The 22,463-nt window shown below is 39.2% G+C and overlaps 1 long non-coding RNA gene across 1 annotated transcript; it reads right to left on the reverse strand.

Annotated features, from left to right (window-relative positions):
* Positions 1 to 13,169: 13,169 nt before the first annotated feature.
* LOC140521169 (uncharacterized) lies at positions 13,170 to 22,377 on the reverse strand. Its single transcript, XR_011972817.1, has 3 exons — positions 22,084 to 22,377; positions 21,043 to 21,140; positions 13,170 to 15,104 (listed from the first exon to the last, which is right to left on the reverse strand). It is a non-coding gene; the product is annotated as an uncharacterized lncRNA (long non-coding RNA).
* Positions 22,378 to 22,463: the final 86 nt, after the last annotated feature.

Here is a 22,463-nt window from a genome sequence, read left to right on the forward strand (position 1 = left end):
ACATCAGAGAGAAGAGCGTCCAGAGAAAAACCTTGGAATGAACCCATCAACTGTGGACATGTCATGGGTAAAACTTGATCAAAGAAGGCTAAGAGAGTAGTCAAGCAGGAAGGGAACCAAGCAATAACGGTGTCAATATAACCCAGAGAAAAGAGTGTCTAGGAGAGGGTTGTATATAGTTTTAAATGATACAGAAAAGTCAAGAAAGAACAATTCATGTGGGTGATGACTTGTTACTTATCTTCTGTAGGGTATTTTTGTTTAACTATGAGCTGGACTAGATGACCACTGAGCTCCCTTCCAGTGCTGTAATTCTGTGTGAGAAGTCCTGTAGATGGATTATTGCCTACTATCCATTGAGCCCTGATTTTATTTTTACCATTTAAAAATTATAAAGTTAACCATTAACACTGATCAAAATTTAAAACAAGCATAAAATCTTAATATCAGTATTATAAATATAAATCCTGTGTTTATAAAAATGAAAAATCATACAAATTAACAACATAAATTAAATAATGTTTTTGTTGTTATCCCCTTTCAGGCATTTCTGAAGTTGTCCTATCTTTAACTTTACATTCCAGTTTGATACCTCACTGACTGTCCATTTGCAACTAACCAGTGGTGGTTGTCTATCTAATTTTATGTCACAGCCTGGGAAATATTCTTTGTCCATTTAGTTTTTTCCATTTGGATAAATAGACCAAAGTCCTGTGGGATTATGTATCTCATTTAGAAGCCACTGGATTGTTCTGAGACTTGACATGATAAAAACAAGAGCATCTGAAGGACCTTGCTGTCTATTAGAGTTGATATATCTTTCATACGTAAACATTATATGATATATATAGATATATTTGTATACCTACATATATATCTATATAGATGGGGCTGCATTCAGTGCCTGCATAATTCTTATTTTGCTGCTCTTGGCTTTGTATCATTTTGTACAAGATTTTTCATATTTCTCACTATTGATGATATAATATATTACATTAATATATCCTAAGGAGGTCTCAATAATGTGATATAGAAAGGGACTTTCCCCTCCCCCCCATCTTTTTATTAGTTTTGGAATGATGCCCTTATAATGGAGATGTTGAATTAAAATGTATGGTCAGTGTTGTGACTCATATATTCCCATATTATTCCCTAAATGTGTGAAAGTCTACAATCTCACCAGTGATTTAATAAAGGATCTATTTCTCCACAGCCTTTCCATATTTGAATTTTACAATAATTGGACATATTTTTGGTGTTCTAATGAAAGTAAGGTGATATTTTAGGACTGTCTTGATTTGCCTATCTCTGGCTGTTTTCTTCTTTAATAACTGCCTTCTCATATTCTTTGATACATGTTCTATTGGGAAGTATGTGATGTTATTCTTAATGCCATAGCTCTTCTTTAGTAAATCTGACTTTTAGGACTTTATCAATTTTTTTCTGCAAATCTCTTTCCCCAATCTATTATTTTTTTAATTACTGAGCTTTTGCTTTCTAGTGTAGAAAATCTTTATATCTTTATGCAATTAAAAAATGAAACTTTCTTTTCTCAAACTTCACATAGACATGAGTATCATTTTATCAGTTTTCTGAATATTCAGCCTTTTTCCTCACTATTCAGGATAGGAATTTTTTGAGTATTGCCCATTCTCGTGATTTCCTCTTTTTCTCTCTCTCTCTTTTACTGAAACAGTGTTGTTCAATTCATTATTCCCCTTAATTTTCCCCTTTAAACTCTAGTTCTTTTGTTGAGTAGTTAGAGTAGTATAGTACCACTATTGCTTTTTTTTCATGCTATGCTGAATCCATTGAAATTTGAAACTGAGATATTTTTCCACTAAAGCTTTTTTTAAGTACCCATTAAGTGGGGAAACCATGTCTGTGAAGGGAAAAAAAAGCCTTAGCTTAGGCTGAGAGTTGATTTAAGAAAAAAAATCTTCAACACTGCTTCAGCATGAAGAAATCCTCTGAGGGATTAAAGTAAAACTGTAGTAGACTATGGTGCTAAGGATTCAAACAAAAAAGAACTCCTTACACACTAAGGAAAAGTTTGAAGGAATGAAAGACTGCTCAGGCTAATTTCTGATTTAAAAAGACTGGAATAAAAGAATCTTAACACCTTTCCTCCTTCTCAAGGAAAAAGCCTCATCTAAGTCTCTCCCACTGAAGGGATCCTCAGATTTTAAAGGATTAAAGAGAAATTCTGTCCTTTCACTCTTTTCTCATCCAAAGGAAAGGACTTCAACTAAGGCTGTTTTCAGGAGAGGAGAATTTAGGTATTCATTGTGAAGGGACAGGCCATGGTAAAGGAAAGCTCTTAAACTTGATTTGACCCTCCAGAGCATGAAAAACATAGATCTCAAAATCCTGAAACCTCAGCAACAAAAATAACTGCAAAAAAAACTGTTATGATGCTAAATATGAGTAAGGCATAATCCCAGAAGAGGAGACTAACTTAAGAGCACTTATAATGAAAACTTCAAAGAAAAAAAAAAGTTAGCATGCAATAATTAGAATTATTCAAAAAAAATGATGCTAGAGCTTAAAAAGATACAATAGAAATAAGAGTAGTGAGAAGTGAATTGATGAAACAATGATCAATAACAACAGAAAAGGTATAAAATCTTATCTTCTAACAAACTCCCTGAAAATCAGAATGGACCGAGTGGAAATTAATGTCTGCAGGAGAAAACAAGAATTCTTAAAGTAAAAAGAAAGAGAAACAACAGACTTAGAAAACAGATGAAAGAAAACCACAGACCTTGAAATCCATGACCAAAAAGGAGAACCTAGATATCATATTTCGAGAAATCATTGAATAAAATTGCCAGGTACAGTAAATACCAGTCAGTCCAAAATGCAAACTCCCAGGGAAGTCATTGACAAATCCAGAACTTTGAGACAAAAGAAAAATTACTTCAATCTGTCACAAAAAATTTAGGTATCAAGGTACCATAATAAGGATTACATAAGACTTAGCCATCACTTTAAAAGAGAAGAGAACATGGAATAAGAGACTCCAAAAGGCAGAAGACAAAGGTTTACATTCAAGAATAACTTACTGGTAAAATTGGTCATAACCTTATAAGAGAAAAAAATGAATCTTGAGATGAAATAAAAGATTTCCAAATATTGCTGATAAAAAAAACAAGTTGAAAATAAGAAAGTTAAAAAAACAAAAAAGTACATACAAATAAACAATCAGGAGGGACTTTATAAGGAGGAACAGTTTATATTCTAATGGAGAGGAGGGAATATTAAAAGATATCTTTTAGAATCCGTGTGTCAAAAGGGGTCTGAGATGGTAGGCAATTGAGACAGATGACCCACAAATAGCTTTCTTATGTTTTGAAGACATAAAAAAGGAAGGGCGAGAATACATTAAGGAAACATGGGAAAAAAGATGATAGAAGGTGTTGATGTAATTAGATCGTGCAAGTAGGACTTTAAGCAAACATGGGAAGAGTGACATCACTTGAGCTTCATGTAATTTGGTTAAAAGAGAATAGAATACATACATAGAATTTGGTATAAAAATGTATTAGCTCAAGAGGGATACAGATATGAACAAGAACAGGGAAAGGGGAAATACAAGAAGGAGGACAGGTTCACAAAGGTATTAATCTGAAGCGAAACAAGCATGAAGGGGATAGTGAAAAGGAAGTTCAAAAGGCAGGGATATGTGATAACTTGAAATCATCAGCATAGGTAAGATAATAGAATCTATAGTAGCTGATGAGATGATCAAGTGAAATAATATATAAGGATAAGCAAAGAGGGTCCAGGAGAGAACCTTGGAATACCAACATTATAAGTGGTTGAAGCAGGAATTCACTCTTTGATCAAAACTGCTGGGAAAACTGGAAAATAATCTCGAAGAAACTAGGTAAAAACCAGTTATCTCATACCATATGGCAAGACAAGTTCCAAGTAGGTATATGATTTAAACATAATGGGTGACCTAATAAACAAATTAGAGGTGGATAGAAGAACTTACCTGTCAGACCTGTGAATATGGGAAGAATTCATGAGAATTCATTATTCAAACAAGCGATAGTAAGGTTAGCAGGAGATACAATGGACAATTTTAATTACACAAAATTTAAAAGTTTGTTCACAAGCAAAACCAATTCAGCTAGAATTAGAAGAAAAGCAGGAAAGAGAGGAAATCTTTGCAGCAAGTTTCTCTGATTAAGGCCTCATTTCTAAAATACATGGGGAAACTGATTTAAACTTATAAGAATGAGCCAAATGATAAATGGTCAAAGAATATGAATTAGGTTTCAGAGGAAGGAATTCAAACTATCAGATAGCTATATGAAAAATGTTCTAAATCACAAAGTGAGAAATGTAACTTAAACAACTTTGAGTTACCACTTTATACCCATCAGGTTGGCAGACTTGACAAAAAAAAATGACAAATACTGGAGGGGCTATAGGAAAACAGGTACACTAATGCACTGCTAATGGAACTGTGAACTGGTCCAACCATTCTGGAAAGCAATTTGGAATTATGCCCCAAAAGCTATTAACCTCACAATACTGCTACTAGGTCTATACTCCAAAGAGATTTAAGAAAGAGGAAGAGGACCCATATGTACAAAAATATTTTAACAGCTCTTTTTGTGGTAGCAAATAATGGGAAATTGAGGGGTGTTAATTGGGAAATGGTTAAACAAGTTCTAGTATGAGAACATAATGACTTGGGAAGATATAAACGAACTGATACAAAGTGAAGGGAGTAGAAACAACAATTTTTACAGTATCATAAAGATAAACAAGTTTGAAAGACTCTGACTAACCACAATTCTAGAGGACTCAAGATGAAGCATACTACCCACTTGAGAGAGAGGTGATGGGTTCAGAATGCAGATTAAGAGATATATTTTGGGGGGAACATGGCCAATGTTGGAATTTGTTTTATTTGACTATGTAATGTGTGTTCTTTTTTCTTGCTTCTCAATGGTGTGGGGGGAATGGTAGAGCAAAAGGTTGGAGGAAGAGAATGTGGACCTAAAAATAAAATAAAATTGAATTAAAAAATAGAAAATGATTAAAGGTAGAAAGTGAAGAATTAAGAAGCCTCTTGATGAGGGTGAAAGAGAAGAATGCAAAAGTTTAAATCTTTTTACATCACAAAAAATTTCTAGCATTCTTCCCCTTACTCCTGTGGTACGAAGCCATCCCATATAACATATTTTTAAGAAAAAAACTTAGCAAAACTGATCAAAACTTTGAAAAATATGAAGATATGTGCAACATAACATACACGTGGACATCTCACCTCTTCAGAAGTGGAGACTCAAAGCATCATATGTCTTTGTTGACATCATTTGTTTGCAATTTCACAACATTCAGTTTTGACAGTTTTGTGGATTTCTATTTATGTCATCCTAGTTATTGTGGCTCTCCTTCACTCTGCATCATTTATAAAACTTCCTATATATCTCTATTCATTGTATTCATCATCCTATAGCATAGTAATATTCCCTAACTAATGGATGCCTTCTTTGTTTCCAATTCTTTAGTATAAAAAATGCTTCTGTAAATATATGGGTGTATATGGAGACTTTCTTCTCATCAATGACCCCCTTGTGGTTTATACCTAATCATCATTCAGTCAATAAGCATTTATTAAACACTTGACATATACCAGACACTGTCCTAAGTGCTGAAAACAAAAAGAAAGACAAAAGACAGCTTCTTGCTCTCAAGGAACTCACAGCCTAATAGGAGAATACAACATGAAAAAAAACTGTAAAAACTGGATACAGGAGATCATCAGTAGAGGGAAGGAATTAAGATAAAAGGAGTTCAGAAATGGCTTCTTGTAGAAGATAGCAATATACCTGGAACCAGAAGTAATCAAGAGAATCAAGGAGGTGGAAATGAGGAAGGACAGTATTCGAGGCATGGGGAACAGCCAATGAAAATGTCCAGAGTCTGGAGATAGGTTGTTTTGTATGAGGAATGCCATTGTCCTGGGATTCATAACATATTGTTGTTTGTTCTTCCTTCTCAAAGAGGACCATGACATCAGGGAAGGAGTAAGGTGTAAGAAGACTAGAAAGGTAGAGGGTAAGCAGTTGTAAAGCAGATTTTATATTTGCTCTGGGAGCCACCAGAGTTTATTGAATGAGGCAGGGTTGACATGATCAGACATGTATTTTAGGAAAATTAATTTGACAGCTAAGTAATGAATTAGAGTAGGAAGAGATTTCAGGTGGGAAAACCAAATAGCAGGTTGATCTAATAGTTCAGGCATGAAGTGGTGAGGGCTCGTACAAGGAGTAGGGTCAGAGTAGAGAAGGGGTTATATATGACATGTTATGAAGGCAAAATGGATGGGCCCTGGAAACAGTTTGCATATGAGGAAAAGAGTGAGGAATCAAGGATGACATCTAGCTTACAAACCTGGGTGACTGAGAGGATGGTAGTGCCCATGACAGTAATAGGGGAGTTTAGAAGCATTTAGGAAGAAAGATGCATCCAATTTGTGATATGTTGAGTTTAACATATCTATGGGACATCCAGTTTTCAGTGTCTAATAAGCCATGGGAGATGTGAGTCAGAAAGTTAAAGGGAGGTTAGGGTTGGATAAGTAGATTTAAGAATCATCAGCATCAGATGGAAGCATACTATTTGCTCTCCTTTTGTTTTGTTTCTTCTTTTGCATGGCTCCTCCCATTAGTTCTAATTTTTCTTTACATCATGACTAATGTGAAAATGTTTAATATGATTGCAGGCCATCTTGGGGAGGGGGAGGAGAGGAAAGAGGAGAAAGTTTAAAACTCAAAATCTTATGGAAGTGAGTGTAGTAAACTAAAAATAAATTATTTTTTTTTTTTAAAAAAGAATTATCACCATAGATGATAATTGAAACCAAGGGAGCTGATGAGATTACCAAATGAAATAGCATAGAGGGAGAAGAATAAAGGGGCCAAGACAGAGCTTTAGGGGGTTCTCACCCTTATCAGAAACTTCTGGCAGAAGATGCACAAAGGAACTGTCAGATAGAAAGGAGAAAAACCAGGATAATGGTAAACCCAAACCAAGGTCAGAAACTTGCAGAACTCAGACCAGAGGGATAGGGATCAAACTGTGTCCTGGATCAAATCACTATGGGAGCAATGAAAGCTTACTGATTCCCAACCTGAGATGTCCCTGAGAGTCTGGAATAATGTAACACTCAATACTTCAAGAACACAGCAATGGGACCAGCACATATCCTTCCTCCAGAAGTGTGCAGAGCATGACCTTAACATCAAGCCTGAAGTCAGAAATTAGGCTGGAAAAATCAACAAACAACAACCACAAAAAGAATCCCGTCACAAAATTCAGCTGAAGTGAAGGAGATATACAAGACATAAACCCAGAAGAAGAAAATGACTCCGAAGCATCTGAAAATACAGTTTGGGCACAATTCAAAAATTCCTGGAAGAGATGAAGCAAGAGTTTAAAATGTTTTTTTTCTTATAAGTGAAAGAATGTTACAGGAAAAATTGAAAAAGAAATGAGAGCTGTGGAAGAATTGGAAAGATGATTAATAGCTCAGAACAAGAGGTATAAAACTTTATCCAAGAAAGTAATTCCTTGAAAATTAGAATGAAACAAATAGAAACCAGTGGTTCTAAGAAATATTAAAACAAAAAAAGTCTGAAAATAGAATACAATATAAGTTACTGTATTTCACTGCCTAATTTTTTTTTTTTGTAAAAAAGCAGGGTCCAACCATTATGTGAAGCTTTAAAAAATCATTTTGGTATTACTTAACAATAAAAAAAAATAATTTATTACTAAACCGTATTTGGTGCAGATTAAGATACATGGAATACTCATGAATATATGTTAAAATTGAATATTGACAAATGCATGTGTGCTGAGAATTCTAGGCTCTGGGCTTACAGTTTGCGAGAGATAAATGCATACCCATTTGTCACTTGTGAATGCATTACTTCTCCGTTTACCTTTTAAGTGATTTGACCAGCAGAATTACACCATGTGACGATTACTCGATGAAAGGTTATAGACCAGTTTGAGGACTGAAAAAATCAAACCAGGATGTAATAATTATGTGGTAGTGATGATTATGCAGTGAAATATGTTATCTCATAGTAAAAAATTGACCTGGAAAATAGGTCAAGGAGAGTTAATGTACGAATCACTTGGTCACCTGAAAGTTATGTCCCCCAAAATGATCTTTGACATAATATTTCAAGAAATTGTAAAATTGTCCAGATATCTTAGAACTGGAAGGAAGTATAAATAGAAAAATCCACCAGTCACCTCCTTAAATATGAAAATTCTCAGGAGAATAATAGCTAAAATCAGAGCTTCCTGGTCAAAGAAAAAAAAAACCATGTAATCAATAAGAAAGAACTAAAATACAAAGGAGCTAGAGACAAAAACACATAGGAATGAACAGCCAGCACTATGAAGAAACAGAGCTTGAAATGTGATATTTCAGAAAGCAAAGGATATAGACTTTTATGGTCAAGAATAATTTATCCAGGAAAAGTAAATATAATTATATGAGTGAAAAAAATTAATCTTTAATGAAATAAAGGACTTCCAAGCATTCCTGATGAAAACACCAGACCTGCATGAAAACTTTGTATTTTCATCACAGAAATCATGAGAAACGTAAAAAGGTAAACACAAACAAAATATCATGAGGGGCTAAGGACTATTGAACAGTTTGCATTCTAATATGGGGAGATGATATATATGTTTCCTCTGAATTGTATCATTAGGGTGTCATAGGAGTATAATTATTGGAAAAGTCAGTAAATAGTTCTGTTATGGTTTGATTTCAGAGTTAGAACGCTGGACTTGGAGTCAGGAAGAAATGAGTTCAAATCTAAGTGCACTTACTAGGTTGTGTGACCCTGGGCGAGTAACTTACCCTTGGTCCCCTTCAGTTTTCCAAGTGTTAATAATAGCACCTCCTCCCCAGAGTTGTGAGGATAAAATGAGATAATATTTGTAAAGTATTTAGCTCAGTAACTAGCACTTTGTAAGCACTATATAAATGCTTATTCCCCTCTTCTTGATGATCTTAAAAGAATGAAAAGAGAAGAGAAGGGAAATACATTACAGAGAAGGGAAAGAAAGGTTAGGGAAAATTATCTCACATAAGTGGGGTACATCAGTAGAAATCTATACAAATAAAGATGCAGGAGTGGAGTAGGGACTGAAAAATGAACATCACTCTCACATAAACTGACTAAAGGAAGGGAAAATTTACACACACACAAACACACAAACACCCCACAGTGTAAACTAATACATTTCACCTAATGGAAATATGAGGGAAGGGGAGAAGGGGGAAATAGAAGAGAAGCAGATTAAGGAAGAGATTAGTTCTAAGTAAAACTCTAAGGCTATACACTTAATAAAGATGTAATACTTATATAACCTTTTTTGAGGTGTCAAAAATAGGTCTCTGAGACGGGTACCCATCAACTAGAGAACAGCTAAATAATTTCTTATATAAATGTGATAGAACACTATTGTGCTATAAGAAATGATGAAGCAACTAATTTCAGAGAAGACTTGTATGAACTAATGCAGAGTAAAGTGAAAAGAACCAGGAGATGAGTTCATAAAAATGACAATACTCTAACTTTGAAATACTCCGGAACTCTGATCAGTGTCATGACTGTAATGACACCACAATTTCAGAGCACTAAATGATGACACCTGTTATTCACCTCCTGAAAGACCCAAAGGTATAGAATGAGATATGTACATATATACATGTGTATCCAATGTATATATGTATGTATTTTTTACTTTGGACATGGCCAAGGCAAAAAAATTGTTTTGACTATTATGTGTTTGTAAGAGAGGTGTTTTTCTTTCATTCTCAATGGGGGGGGGGGCGGGGACAGAAAGAAAATAGGTTTTTATTGATGAAAAAATTAATTAAAAAAAACCCGGCAGCTCCAAAAACACCAGGAGGATCAGTTACCCTCTTTGTTTGGTTCTCTTATGCCAAGAGGAGTGCGTGTGCCATAGGCAGAGTGGTTCATGATCTCTTAACTTTCAACACCAATTGGCAGGATGAGTCCATAGAAGACAACCACTACATCCCTTTTTTTATTCTTTTATTTGAATGAATGAACTAATTGGTTTATTTCTGATTTCCAATTTAAAAAATCCTATTTATTTCCATGAATATATAAAATTAGATTTTCAGCGAAGAAATGTATTTCTTTTGATAAAGGAACACATTTTTGTATTTTTGTCCATGCGTTTAATCTGTGCTTTCCTCCAGCACACTCATTGAACAATAACAATACAAGACCAAAAAATCCCACAAACCCTGTCAAACTAAAAATGAAACCTACATCATAAACATGCCCAAGCCAGAAAAACATCTTCTCACACCGACCATGACAGGCTGTGTTCATCTCCATGTTTAAGTTCATTACCCCTGTAGCAGCAGGTGAATGGAAAAATTAGTCCTCAATCTTCTGGACTTATGGTTTGTCATTGGTATAAGTCTTCCCTTGTGGTTTATAATACACACTCACAGAAGGATCAGGTAACCTTTAATGGTCCTCTTATGCCAAGTGAAGTCCTTGTGCCACAGGTTCAGGGTTCCTTGATCACCAACTCCCAATCCCCATGTACAGGATAGGGGTCTCAGAATGATTACTACTGTTTAGTTTTCCGTTTAAATGGATGACACAGTTGGTTTATTTCTAGTTCTAAATAAGCAGGTTTAGCTGTTTAACAGAGCAGATATTTCTATATCAATAAATGGTAGCATCCACAATCTTTGTTTCTACATACTTGCTGCTGAATGAAGCTAGAGAAAATTACTGAATCCTTCAGACTAGTTCCACTAGAAATTTGTTTCATAATTCCAACTGGATACTCCTAGAGGTACATCCTTTTATGCTTCCCTAATTAATTTACTTTCCTACTCAGCAAAGCAGACCTCCTAAATCTTTTCTTCCTTCTTTAAGCCTCCTATCACCCTCCTTACTCCAATCTCAGCTGACAACTTTGCTTCCTATTTTATTGAAAAAGCTAACATTCCCCAAATGCTTTCTGCCACTATCTCTTCTTTCTTCTCTATTTTTTGTAATGAGATAATCCTTTTTTGCTAAGGCAAACTCTTCTACATGCACAAGTGATCCTATTCCATCCCATTTTTCTCCAGCAAATTGCCCCATCATTTTCACTCTGTCATCTTCAATCTTTCCCTGTCTACTGGCTGTTTTCCTCCCTACATGCATGTCCAAAGTTCTTTCATCCTCAAAAACCCCTCACTTTATTCATCCATCCCCAACTTCCACTGTCTCATATTTCTCTACCCTTTTGTGGCTAAATTCCTTGAGAAGACCACCAACATATAGGTTTCTGCACTTCCTTTCTTCTCACTTTCTTAATTCTCTATGGTCTGGCTTCCAATTATTATTTAAGCAAAACTGCTCTCTTCAAAATAATCGATGATCTCTTAATTGCCATATCTAGTGGATATTTCTCATTCTTCTTGACCTTTCTGCAGTTTTTGACATTGCCCATTACCATCTTCTCTTTAATGCTCCCTTACCTCTAAATTTTCATGACACTACTATTTCCTGGTTCTCTTTCTAACTGACCACACCTTCTCAGTCTCTTTTGCTGGATCTCCATCTAGGTCATACCTGCTAAAGCTAGGGGTCTCCCAAAGCTCTGTTTTGGTCCTTCTCTTATCTCTCTTGGAGGTCTCATCAGCTTCCATGGTTTCAATAATTTTCTCTATGCAGATGACTCTCCGATCTACTTGTCTAGCCCTAATCCTTCTCCTGATCTCTAATGTCATATCTCTAACTGCCAATTAGATAGGTCACACTGGATATCCAGTAAATATTTTACATTCGACATATCTGAGATATAACTCATCCCCCCCCCCCCCCCAAATTTCCTCTTCCTAACCTATTGCAGTTAAAGGTACCATTGTTCCAGTCACTCGGGCTCTCAACATAGATGTCATCTTGGACACTTTACTCTTTCTCACCCCCATAACTAATAAGTAGTGAAGTCTTACCTTAGTAATATCTTTCATATACTTGCCATTCTCTCCTCTAATGCTACAACCACTTGAGTAATGAGCCTTGTCACTTTTTTTCCTGGACTATTACCATGGCCTACTACTTGGTCTCTTTGCCTTATCTCTCCATTCCAATCTATCCTCCATACTATCAAACTGTTCTTCCTAAGACCAATTAAATTTGACCTTATCCTTCTATTCAATAACCCTATTACTTCTAGATCAAATATAAAATTCTCTGGCTTTTAAAGTCCTATGAAGGACTATTGTTATGAAACCTTCCTATCCTAGTCTTCTTTACACTATACTCTCCTTCTCATAATGTGATCCAGTGACATTAGCCTCCGTGCTGTTTCTCACATGCAAGACTCTATTTCCCAATTTCCATGTGTTTTCAATGGGCTGTTCCTCATGCTTTCCCTCTTCATGTCTCCCTGGCTTCCCTGGTTTCTTTCAAGTTTGAATTTAAGGCCCATCTTCTGAAAGAAGCCTTTTCCAATACAAAAGATATCCTTATGCCTTCCCTCAGACTAATCATAATTACATATGTATGTATATACATATATATGTAAATATAAAATAGTTGTTTGCATGTTGTCATCCCCATTAGACTGATAACACCTTGAAAGTAGAGTCCATTTTTTTGCCTTTCTATTCCCAACACTTAAACAGTGTCTGGCACAATGTTACTTAATAAATGTTACTTGAATTAGTGACTGACAGCTATGGAAAGGGAAAGAATTTTTGACAAAACAAGAGATGTATAGAATCAGATGAGATAAAATGGACAATTTTTCTTATGACATTCAAAATTCTTTTTAAAAAAAATTATAGTTAGAAATATTTAACTGGGGAAAATCTTTGTGCCAAATTCTTTGATAAAGAGTCAATATCCAAGGTATATAGGAAATTGACTCACATGTAATAGGGGCACCATGAAGTACTGGATAGAGAGCTCACCTTGATACCACATAGATTTGGGTTCATATCCTACCTTTAACACATACTAACTTAAGAAAGTTGAGTAAGTAGCATCTTATTTTCCTCATCTGTAAAATGGAGGTAATAGTTCCTTCCTCCCAGGATTGTTGTGAGAATGAAATGAGATATTTATAAAACATTTTGCAAAATGGTAGCTATTATTTTTATCAGAAGAAATTCTGATAATTACAAAGAAGTAAGATAGTAATGGAACAGATTAAGCTGAGGCATTTTAAGTGCTAGGGTAGAACTTATTAAAGAGAAGAAAGGGAACAGAGATTTGAAGGAATGAAAACACAAACAGCGTTTAAGAATTGAGCATGACACTTAATATACACCCCAAACTTAATCCTGTCTAGTTCTTGTCATTCGTATTGTTTTAGCACAGACCTGCACAACTTGGCAATAGGTAGGAGCCAAAATTAAAATAGGTTAAACTTTTTCAGGCTGCAGATAAGTTAGACTAGAGACAAACTGATGATGGTTGTTTGCTGCAGGTCACATGACAGACAGAAGAGTGTACAATGGCAACCCTACATTTTTTCATAGCCCACCTGAAGTCTTTTGGTGGGCCACAAGTGGGCCACAGGCCATATGTTGTCCAGGCCTGTTTTAGCAGCTCCTCAGCACTCAGGTTCAGCACTTGTAAACTTCTTTGGGCTGCAGATAGGTTAGATAGAGACAGACTGAGAGTGTTTGGTTGCTATGGGTCACTTGACAAACAGGAGAATGCACAGTGGCAACACTACATTTTTTCTGGGCATGTGGCCCATGGGCTATATGTTGTGCAGGCCTCAGTTAACTAAACAGTTCCAATTACTGTAAACCGTTCTGGCTACTTATGGTGGTGACTGGTGAAAGGCTTCTAATAAGATTTCTTTTTCTTTTCTCACAAACCCACAGAGTTGGAGATACCCCTAGACTTTAGACAGCCCAAGCTCTATGCTCTGAAGGTCACTGGAAGTCTTTTCCTTTTTTAGGTCTCAAGCTAATTGTGAATGAAAGGGAACTGCCCTGTTATCAACAAGAAGTTGTTTCAGTACAATCACATCAATCAGGACACAATGGATGGAACCATATTGGTAAGCAATGGGTTATTATAGTCCCTAATTCCAAAAAGCTAGTAAAACAAGGAACTCATTCAGAGACCATCATATGCTTAAGTTGATGCAAAATCCTTACATAGCAACGACTGGGGAGGTTGCTGCTAGGAAAGTTGTGATGACATGTAACAGAAGTACCTTGTAGAAACTGTGAAGAAGATATAGATGTTTTATAACTAGTATTGTTGGTCTGCTAAATACTTGGTGAAGTTTCTTTGATTTAATTCAATTGTGGTATCAGAAATGGGGGCTTATACTCATATTCAGTCTTAGGCATTCATCTTCTTTGGTGGTTCTCAGTAGATACCCCTTCTTGGTTTAATTCCTTTGCTAACAAATCTCTTCTTGAACTGTTTTGCAGGAGATTTACTTTTTATAACAGATATATTTTCCTCTAGTCTTTTCATTTTGTGCTAATATTTCTTGCTCTTTTATAAGTCACTGATATTCATTTTGTCTTTTTTTATTTTCAGGGAATCTCTTACTTTTCAGTCAGTCAATAAACATATTAAGCACCTACTTTGTGCCAAGCACTGTGCTAAGTACCAAGGATACAAATAATAAAACAGACCCTGACTTCAAAGAGTTTACAATCTAACAGGGAAAGAGAATACACAAAAGAAAGATGAAAAAGGGGAGGACTCTGGGCACATTTAGGGGCCCAGAAGATGAACACCAGGTCCTCCTTCTTGCTCTCCTTGGTCTTGTAGAGACCATCATATTGTCTCTCATCATAGAGACCATAGTGGTAGTCCTTGTCCGACAGCATCCTGACAAAAGTGGTATAGGGGTTACCCACAAGGATCTCCTTGCTCTCCTCCAGCATGATGTTCTTCTTATCCTTGCTCAGGCAGAACAACAAGGCTTTCTTGTGCTTCTTCACCTCCTCAGGTGTCTAGGACTTGCGAACCTTCATGTCATTGAACACCTTGATCACCCCATTGGAGATAGCCACCACAGAAGCCATGGTTCTGGAAAGGAGCAAGCAAGTGAATGAGCAATAGTGAGCAACAGTATCCTCAATTAGTCTTTGAACTTTAAAAAATCTTGCAGTAGTCGGATCCATGGGGTTTGGCCCATACCCTGTCAATAAGTGAATTTTTTTCAGTATGTGGGAAACAAGGAAGTTTTGTTTCCACAGTTTTGGGTGATCAGGGTTGTGACCTAGCATAGTCAGGTTAGAGGTCAGAAATTCGTATGTAGGCTTGACGAGCTCTTTGAGGGAAAGCCTATCAGAGAGGAGAACATGAAGTCATGTGGCAATGGACGGTGTCACAGGAGGTCCGAAATTCTGAACAATATAAGAATCTTCCATTGATCTGAACAAGTATAGTCTTCCTGTAGACTTACTGGACATTCAAGGGAATGAACATAGAGGACCCTCCCTCCTCTGAACTCTATTTTAATATTTTTCCTTGATACCCTTTTATGTGTCAAGTGCATCTCTAACAAATACCAGAAAAAAATTCACTCATATTGACAGGGTATAGACTGAAGCCAAGACTTTTGCCCCTTACCCCAAAAGAGATTGGGTATCATTCGTCTAAAGGGCCCTGGAAAACCCCACCTTGAAATCTCCTTGGGTTTCCCCACTGGATCTGGCATTCCCTTGAGGCCATAAACTACTTCCCACCCTTAATCCCATTCTCCAGGCTACTGGCCACGCCCATCAAGATTTTTCCTAGATCTATAGTCACCACAGGGTACTGGTCATTCCATCAAAATCCTCTCTAGATTTGACCTCTAGTCACCCCAGGATACTGGTCATTCCATAAAGATCTTCCCTGTATTTGACCTCGTCACCCCAGGCTACTGACTACTGCCATCAAGACCCTCCCTAGGAAACCCCCGTTCCTCCAGTCAACCCAGACTCCTTTCCCACCCCTGGATTCCTCCTTCAGTCTTTCTGTATATAAGATCCACCTTGTTTCCATGAAAGTGCTCAGATTCTATCTACCCTGCTTACATTAGCAATACAAATGCTCAGATTCCTTAACATATACCTAATATGACAGATCTTTAAAAAAACTTTGTTTTTCTTTGGCTAAAAGAAGGCTTGGCTCGAATTCATTTGGACAGGAACTGGCATGTTGCTATTTCAGGGTCCTAGCACCCCTAAAATTCAACATTTTGGTTCCTTGACCAGGAAGACTGCTATCTCAAGTTCTTCTTCAGCCAAGACTGGGAGGTATGTAAGTCTCTCCCTCTCCCTATCCCCTTCTTGCTCTCCAAGCACCTTGGAGGTGCTTTTTGGACTTGAGAGTGTCTTGCACTTAGCCTGACACTCTCAAGTTCTCAGTGCAGTGCTTATATCTGAGGCCATGGACCTGGGCACACCTTCCAAGCATAGAGGACAAGGATGGACATCCTATTCAGAGGCATGCTTCTCAATTCTCTCAGGCTCTAGTGAATTGGGAAAACTTCAGGTACTTTTTTCTTTTTGGTTGCTTCCCAAGGCTTGATCCCAGATCCTCTTTTATGGAGGGAGGGATTTCTAGCCCCACACCTGTAATAGATCAGTCCTTTCAATTCTCAAAAAATCACCTTTGAGTTTTCTTTTACAAAATTGGAAAAAAAAATGAATTTCCCTAAAGAACTTAAAAAAAAAAACTAGTGTTCTTTTGGAACACCATTTGGCCTCTATCACCTGGAGGACCATGAAGCATGGCCCATTTTGGGGACTCTACAATAGTCTCTTACAGTTAGAGTTATACCGTCACTGAGAAGGAAAATGGTCTTCGTCCAGCTCTCTCAGAACCCCATTCTTAGAAAACATTGTAAGATGCTAACAGCTAGAGCCACATCACAAATGGCAATGGGGGTCAACTGGACGTTTTCAATGACCCTTTTTTTATGGCCCCCAGGGCTTTGGCCCTCCCTCCTTCTCTGCTTCCATTCCCACCATTCCCCTAATTCTTATCCCCATGCCAACCTCCTCCAGCCCCTCCTACCATGCCCCTACCTCCCCCAACCCTTCCTGCTGTGCCCCAACCTCCCCCAACCCTTCCTGCTGTGCCCCAACCTCCCCCAACTCACTAGTTTCCCATGCCCTCCCCTTCTTGGCCACCTGCTGGGGATGGAAGCTCAATTCCATGTGGACAGTCTCGGGCGGGTAAAGGTGGGAACTTCTAAATCTTAGAGTTCTCACGAGGCCCCCCCAGGAAACGACTGGGAATCGAGGTGAACCGAGCTATCTCGTGTATTTCCGCCTCTTCCCGTGAGAAACGTGATGGGAGAGAGCTCTCCCCGCCCTCGAGATTGTCCCGGATCTGGGCACACTATTGTTATCTAACAGCACGGTATTCAGATGCAAACTATGCGGCTGGAGAGCTTAAGTAGGATCAGGAAAGCCTGAAAGTTCTCTTGGGCGGAGGGGCCACGTGTGAAGACACTAGGCTCCGCTTTTCCTCTCTCCTCTCTCCCCTTCCCCTCTCTCCCCACTTATACTTCTACTTCCAATCTCTTATTGTAAGATCTTTGCCTCCTTGGGAGATTCTTCGCTCCCTCCTAAGGAAGAATTCCCCTGCACTTGTAACTAGACCCTGAAATAAAGCTCAACCCTTGTTCGACTCTGGAACGTCCTTTCTCTCATACGAGCATCCGGTTTGGCCAACCGAAGACCTCGGGAGGTGAGGTAAGGGAAGACTTGGGTAGCCCTCAGGCCTCTAGGCCTGGCAGCCACCTCCTCTTTTCCTTCCCTTTTCCTCTAGCCCAGCTCCCCTTGTTTCCTGCCTCCTTCACCTTCCATGTCTTTTACTCTGCATCTCCTCCTGACCCCTCCCTCCCCCCAGGAGATTCCTACTCAGGTTCTGACCTTGGGCCCCACCCCCACAGCAATAGCATCTCCACCTCTGACCTCTCCCCCTCCTCAGATGTCAGCTGATCTTTACCCTAGGGAGCCAGATCCCCAGATTTGCAGTATAATCCAGTTCAGCCAGCACTCCCCAGCCCTTCACTCACAAGAAGGGGGACTTTCTATTTCACTCCCCAAGCCCCCACCCCCACAGGACCTTCAGGGTTTTTCCTCAGAAGGAAGTGCCTGCTTCACCTAGTGGGATGATTAGCATGCATGTTCCATTCTGCATTTCAGATCTCATTCAGGTTAAAGAGAAACTGAGGTGATACTCAGAAGATCCCACGAAGTTTACTAAGGATTTTAGGGACATGTTCCTACAATCTGAGCTTTCTTGGGGGGATTTGCATATCCTCTTCTCCAGCTGTTGTACTACTGAGAAGAAGAGGAGAATATGGGAATAAGCCCAAAACTTTGGGGATTGTTTGGCTAGCAAGGACCCTACAAAATACCCCCCAGGAACAACTGCTGTTCCCACTACTGACCTGGGGTGGGATTATCAGAAGAGTGAGAATAGGGAACCATATGTTAATTTGCCTGTTAGAAGACCTAAGAACTTCATTTCAGAAGCAAATAAATTTTCAAAAAATTAAGGAAATTACTCAAGGAGAAAAGAGAAACCCTGACCTCCAAGACCAACTGGTAGAAGCTATTAAGAACTATATAAATTTAGATCATGACTCTATAGAATGGGAAGCAGTCCTTAGTATGTATTTTATCAATCAGCTGGCCCTGAATATTAGGAGGAAACTGCAGAAATTGACAATGGGATCCCAAACACCTCAGAACCAATTGCTGAAGATGGCTTTTGGAGTTTTCAGCAATACAGAGTTAGTCAAAGCAGAGGAAAGAGAACACAGGGAAAGGGCTCAAGACAGAGAACATGCTCAATTCTTGGCTACTGCCATGACCAGGAAAAGACCTGAGGGTGCTCTTGGCAGCTCGGGCAGTGCAGAAACCTGCTTTTGATGACACAAGGAAGGTCACTTGTCCAAAGAGTGCCCCTCTAGGGTGCCCCTCTGGAGGAAGCCCCCAGGACCAATGCCTCCAGGACCATGCCCAATATGTGACCAGGAGGAATGATCATCCCCAAAGTTGAAAGAGTCGTGAAGCTGCCTCCCAGTGTCTTGTCCTCTATTCTTCTCAAGACTTGGAATGACAGGAGAGCCTGGGGCTTGGCAGTGCCCATCACCCCATAGGGACTGATCCTTCCTGAACACACCCTACACCCCAAGGCCTTTGATATTGTTAGTCATGAGGGCTTATGAAAACTTATGTCAAAATTTGGTTGCCCAGAGAATTTCATCAGTATTGTATGTCATTTTCATGACAGCATGCTTGCCCAGGTTCTGGATTATGGACAATGCTCTCGTGCCTTCCCAGTCACCAATGGAATGAAACAGGGCTGTGTGCTTGCTCCCATGTTTTTAGCATGATGTTTTCAGCCATGTTGTCAAATGCTTTCAACGAGGATGAACATAGCATCAAAGTCAGCTACCATACTGATGGTAAATTCTTCAATTTGAAAAGGCTACAAGCCGAGACTAAAGTAGAGGGATTGTTGGTGAATGATTTTCTGTTTGCAGATGATTTTGCACTCAATGCAGCCTCTGAAGCTGAGATGAAACAAAGTATAGATCAATTCTCTGCTGCCTGTGCTAATTTTGGCCTAATAATCAACACCAAGAAAACACAGGTGCTCCATCAGCCACCATCACACCTTCCATACATGGAACCATCAGTTACAACAAAAGAAGTTTTGAATGTTGTGGATAAGTTCACTTACCTTGGTAGTGTACTTTCCAGGGATATACACATTGATAATAAGTTTGATGCATGCTTTGCCAGAGCTAGCTCAGTGTTTGGGAGCTTCTGAAGAAAAGGATGGGAGAGGAGAGGTAATAAACTGACTACCAAATTGAAGGTCTACAGAGCCATTGTGTTGACCTCATTGTTGTATATCTGTGAAACATGGACAGTCTACCAGTGCCATGCCAGGAAACTGAATTTCTTCCATTTGAACTGTCTTAAGAGGATTCTGAAGATCACCTGGCAAGATAAGGTACCAGACACTGAAGTCCTTGCTTGAGCTAAACTGCCATGCATTCAAACTATGTTTCAGAGAGTGCATCTCTGATGGGCTGGTGACATTGTCAAAAAGACTATTTTATGGAGAACTCACATGGGGCAGGTGATCACATGGTGGTCAGAAGTGATACAAGGACACTCTCAAGGTCTCTCCCAAGAACTTTGGAACTGATTGTGTGACATGGGAGGCACTGCCACAGGGCCACTCAGCACGGTGTGCCCACATCAAAAAAGCTGTTTTGCTCTATGAGGAAAGCAGAATTGAAACAGCTCAAAGGAAACATAGGAATGTGCAAATTCAGAGTATCCACCCCAAATGTTCACATGGACCATCTGTGCCCTATCTGTGGTAGAGCATTTTGAGCTCATATTGGTCTGATCAGCAACAGTCAGACACATTGAAACTTGACTTTATCATAGTGATGTCATTTTGGTCCTCTTCCAGAAGGAAAGACAACAAAAACCAACCAATATCTGATTAAGCCCAAGGCCTGAGAAGGACTGCAACCATTAATTGGTAAGTTCCTTAAATATAAACTCCTTGTCCCTTGTCAATCCCCCTGTAACATCCCTATCCTTCCAGTAAAAAAGCCTAAAGGAGAATACTGAACGGTTCAAGATCTGAGAGCTGTTAATGAAACTGTTATTCCAATATACCCCATAGTCCCCAATCCATATACTATACTCATTCAGATCCCTGAGGATACCCAATGATTTTCCACCCTGGATCTCAAAGATGCCTTTTTATGTATACTTCTTCACACAGATTCACAATTTATTTTTGCCTTTGAATGGACATTTTCTGGGGAATCAAGTCCATGTCCGCTAACATGGACAGTCTTGCCCCAAGGGTTTCAAGATAGTCCTCATTTATTTGGCCAGGCTTTGGGAAGGGATTTAAGGGACCTGAAACTAGCAGACAGTAGCTTAATTCAATATGTGCATGATATTCTTATTCATAGCCCTACCTGGGAAACGTTTTTGGCTGCTGCTGCAGAAGCCCTTAACTTCTTAGGCACTCGAGGCTATAGGGTCTCTTTGAATGAAGTCCAGATAGCATGCCAACCTATAAAGAAAAGCATTTGATACGGTAACCCCACTGGGTCATGTATACAATATTATATCCCAGGAGTCCCTTGCAGCAGTACAGACTGAAATTTGTACTGAATAATATTAGTTGTGCTTTGACCTACAGTTATGGTGCAATAAAAGAGCCAGCTCTAGCGTACCCTTGATCCTCAAGAGGGTCTGGTAAAGAAATCTTGGCAGGTTGCATAGGTGGCAAAAATCCTTTGTTCTGACCTCTTTCTACTGGGAGATAGGAGGGAAGAGGTGGGAGGAAAGGGAGACTGGATCTAGGCTCCACATAACCCGTGCAGCTTGCCCTTTGAAAGCTTTTTGCGGTTTTTCATCTGCTGTGTTACCACTTTTTTTTTGGTCAGAGGGCCATTAAGAAAAAAAATAAATTGGTAAATCCTATGTATGGAGGAGGTGGGGCAATGAATGAGCAGGTAAGCTTGCAAGTGTTGGAACAAGGATAGAAAACACAAACGAATGAGATGTCCACTTTTGGTAATTATCAAGCATATTTCAGGTTATACCTCTTTAGAGCTTGAGCAAAGGGGTGTTTGCTGGCACAGGAAAGACCAGAGCACAATTCATTGAGGCACTGGGTACAACTAATGCCAGGGAAAGGAAAACCCTTAGGATTCTCTGATGGAGCCTATTGGTTTGGTGTCCTGAGGTTAGTGTCATCGGGTGGTCAAATACTACAGTACAATCCCAGCCCTCCTGGCGGGTTAATTAAATAACTACAAGACAGCCAGGGCACTTTGTAGACTGAAAAAAGCGGGGGAAGGATTGTCGTGTAAGTGGATGCACCGCTGACTGACTGGAACCTGCTCTTGGTGATGGTAATAAAAGACAAAAAAGATCTCTGTGTTGCTCGCGCCTGTAAGACTTTTACATTGTATGGGTCAAAGCAACAGGTACTCCCCAAGTGAACACACCAGGCAAACACGTGGTCAGTCCTGGGGCGGGGCGGAAAAGGCCCCACGTGGGAGGAGCAGAGAAGGAAGCTGGGCATCCGTGGACTCGGGTGAAAGTCCCAATACAGCCGCGTACAGGAAGCTCCGTGGGTGGAGACGGGTTGTGGGGAGGTCTTGGTGTGCCCGCCGTCGGGCACACGGCCTCATCCCAACAGGAGGATTAACAAACAGCCCCTGGCTGCTGACTGGAAGAGAAAAGACTCCACCCGCTCCCGCAGCAGTGCTCCTCTGTCCTGGGCCTGCGCACAAACCTCCTCAGACCCCACTTCCGGAAATCCCGGCCTCAAGGTCCTGATTCCGTCAGGGTAGGGCGGGACCTTCGGTAGCCGTTGCCACGGAAA

The sequence above is a fragment of the Notamacropus eugenii genome, chromosome 1 (genome assembly GCF_028372415.1).
Source record: "Notamacropus eugenii isolate mMacEug1 chromosome 1, mMacEug1.pri_v2, whole genome shotgun sequence".
Taxonomy (NCBI): Eukaryota; Metazoa; Chordata; class Mammalia; order Diprotodontia; family Macropodidae; genus Notamacropus; species Notamacropus eugenii.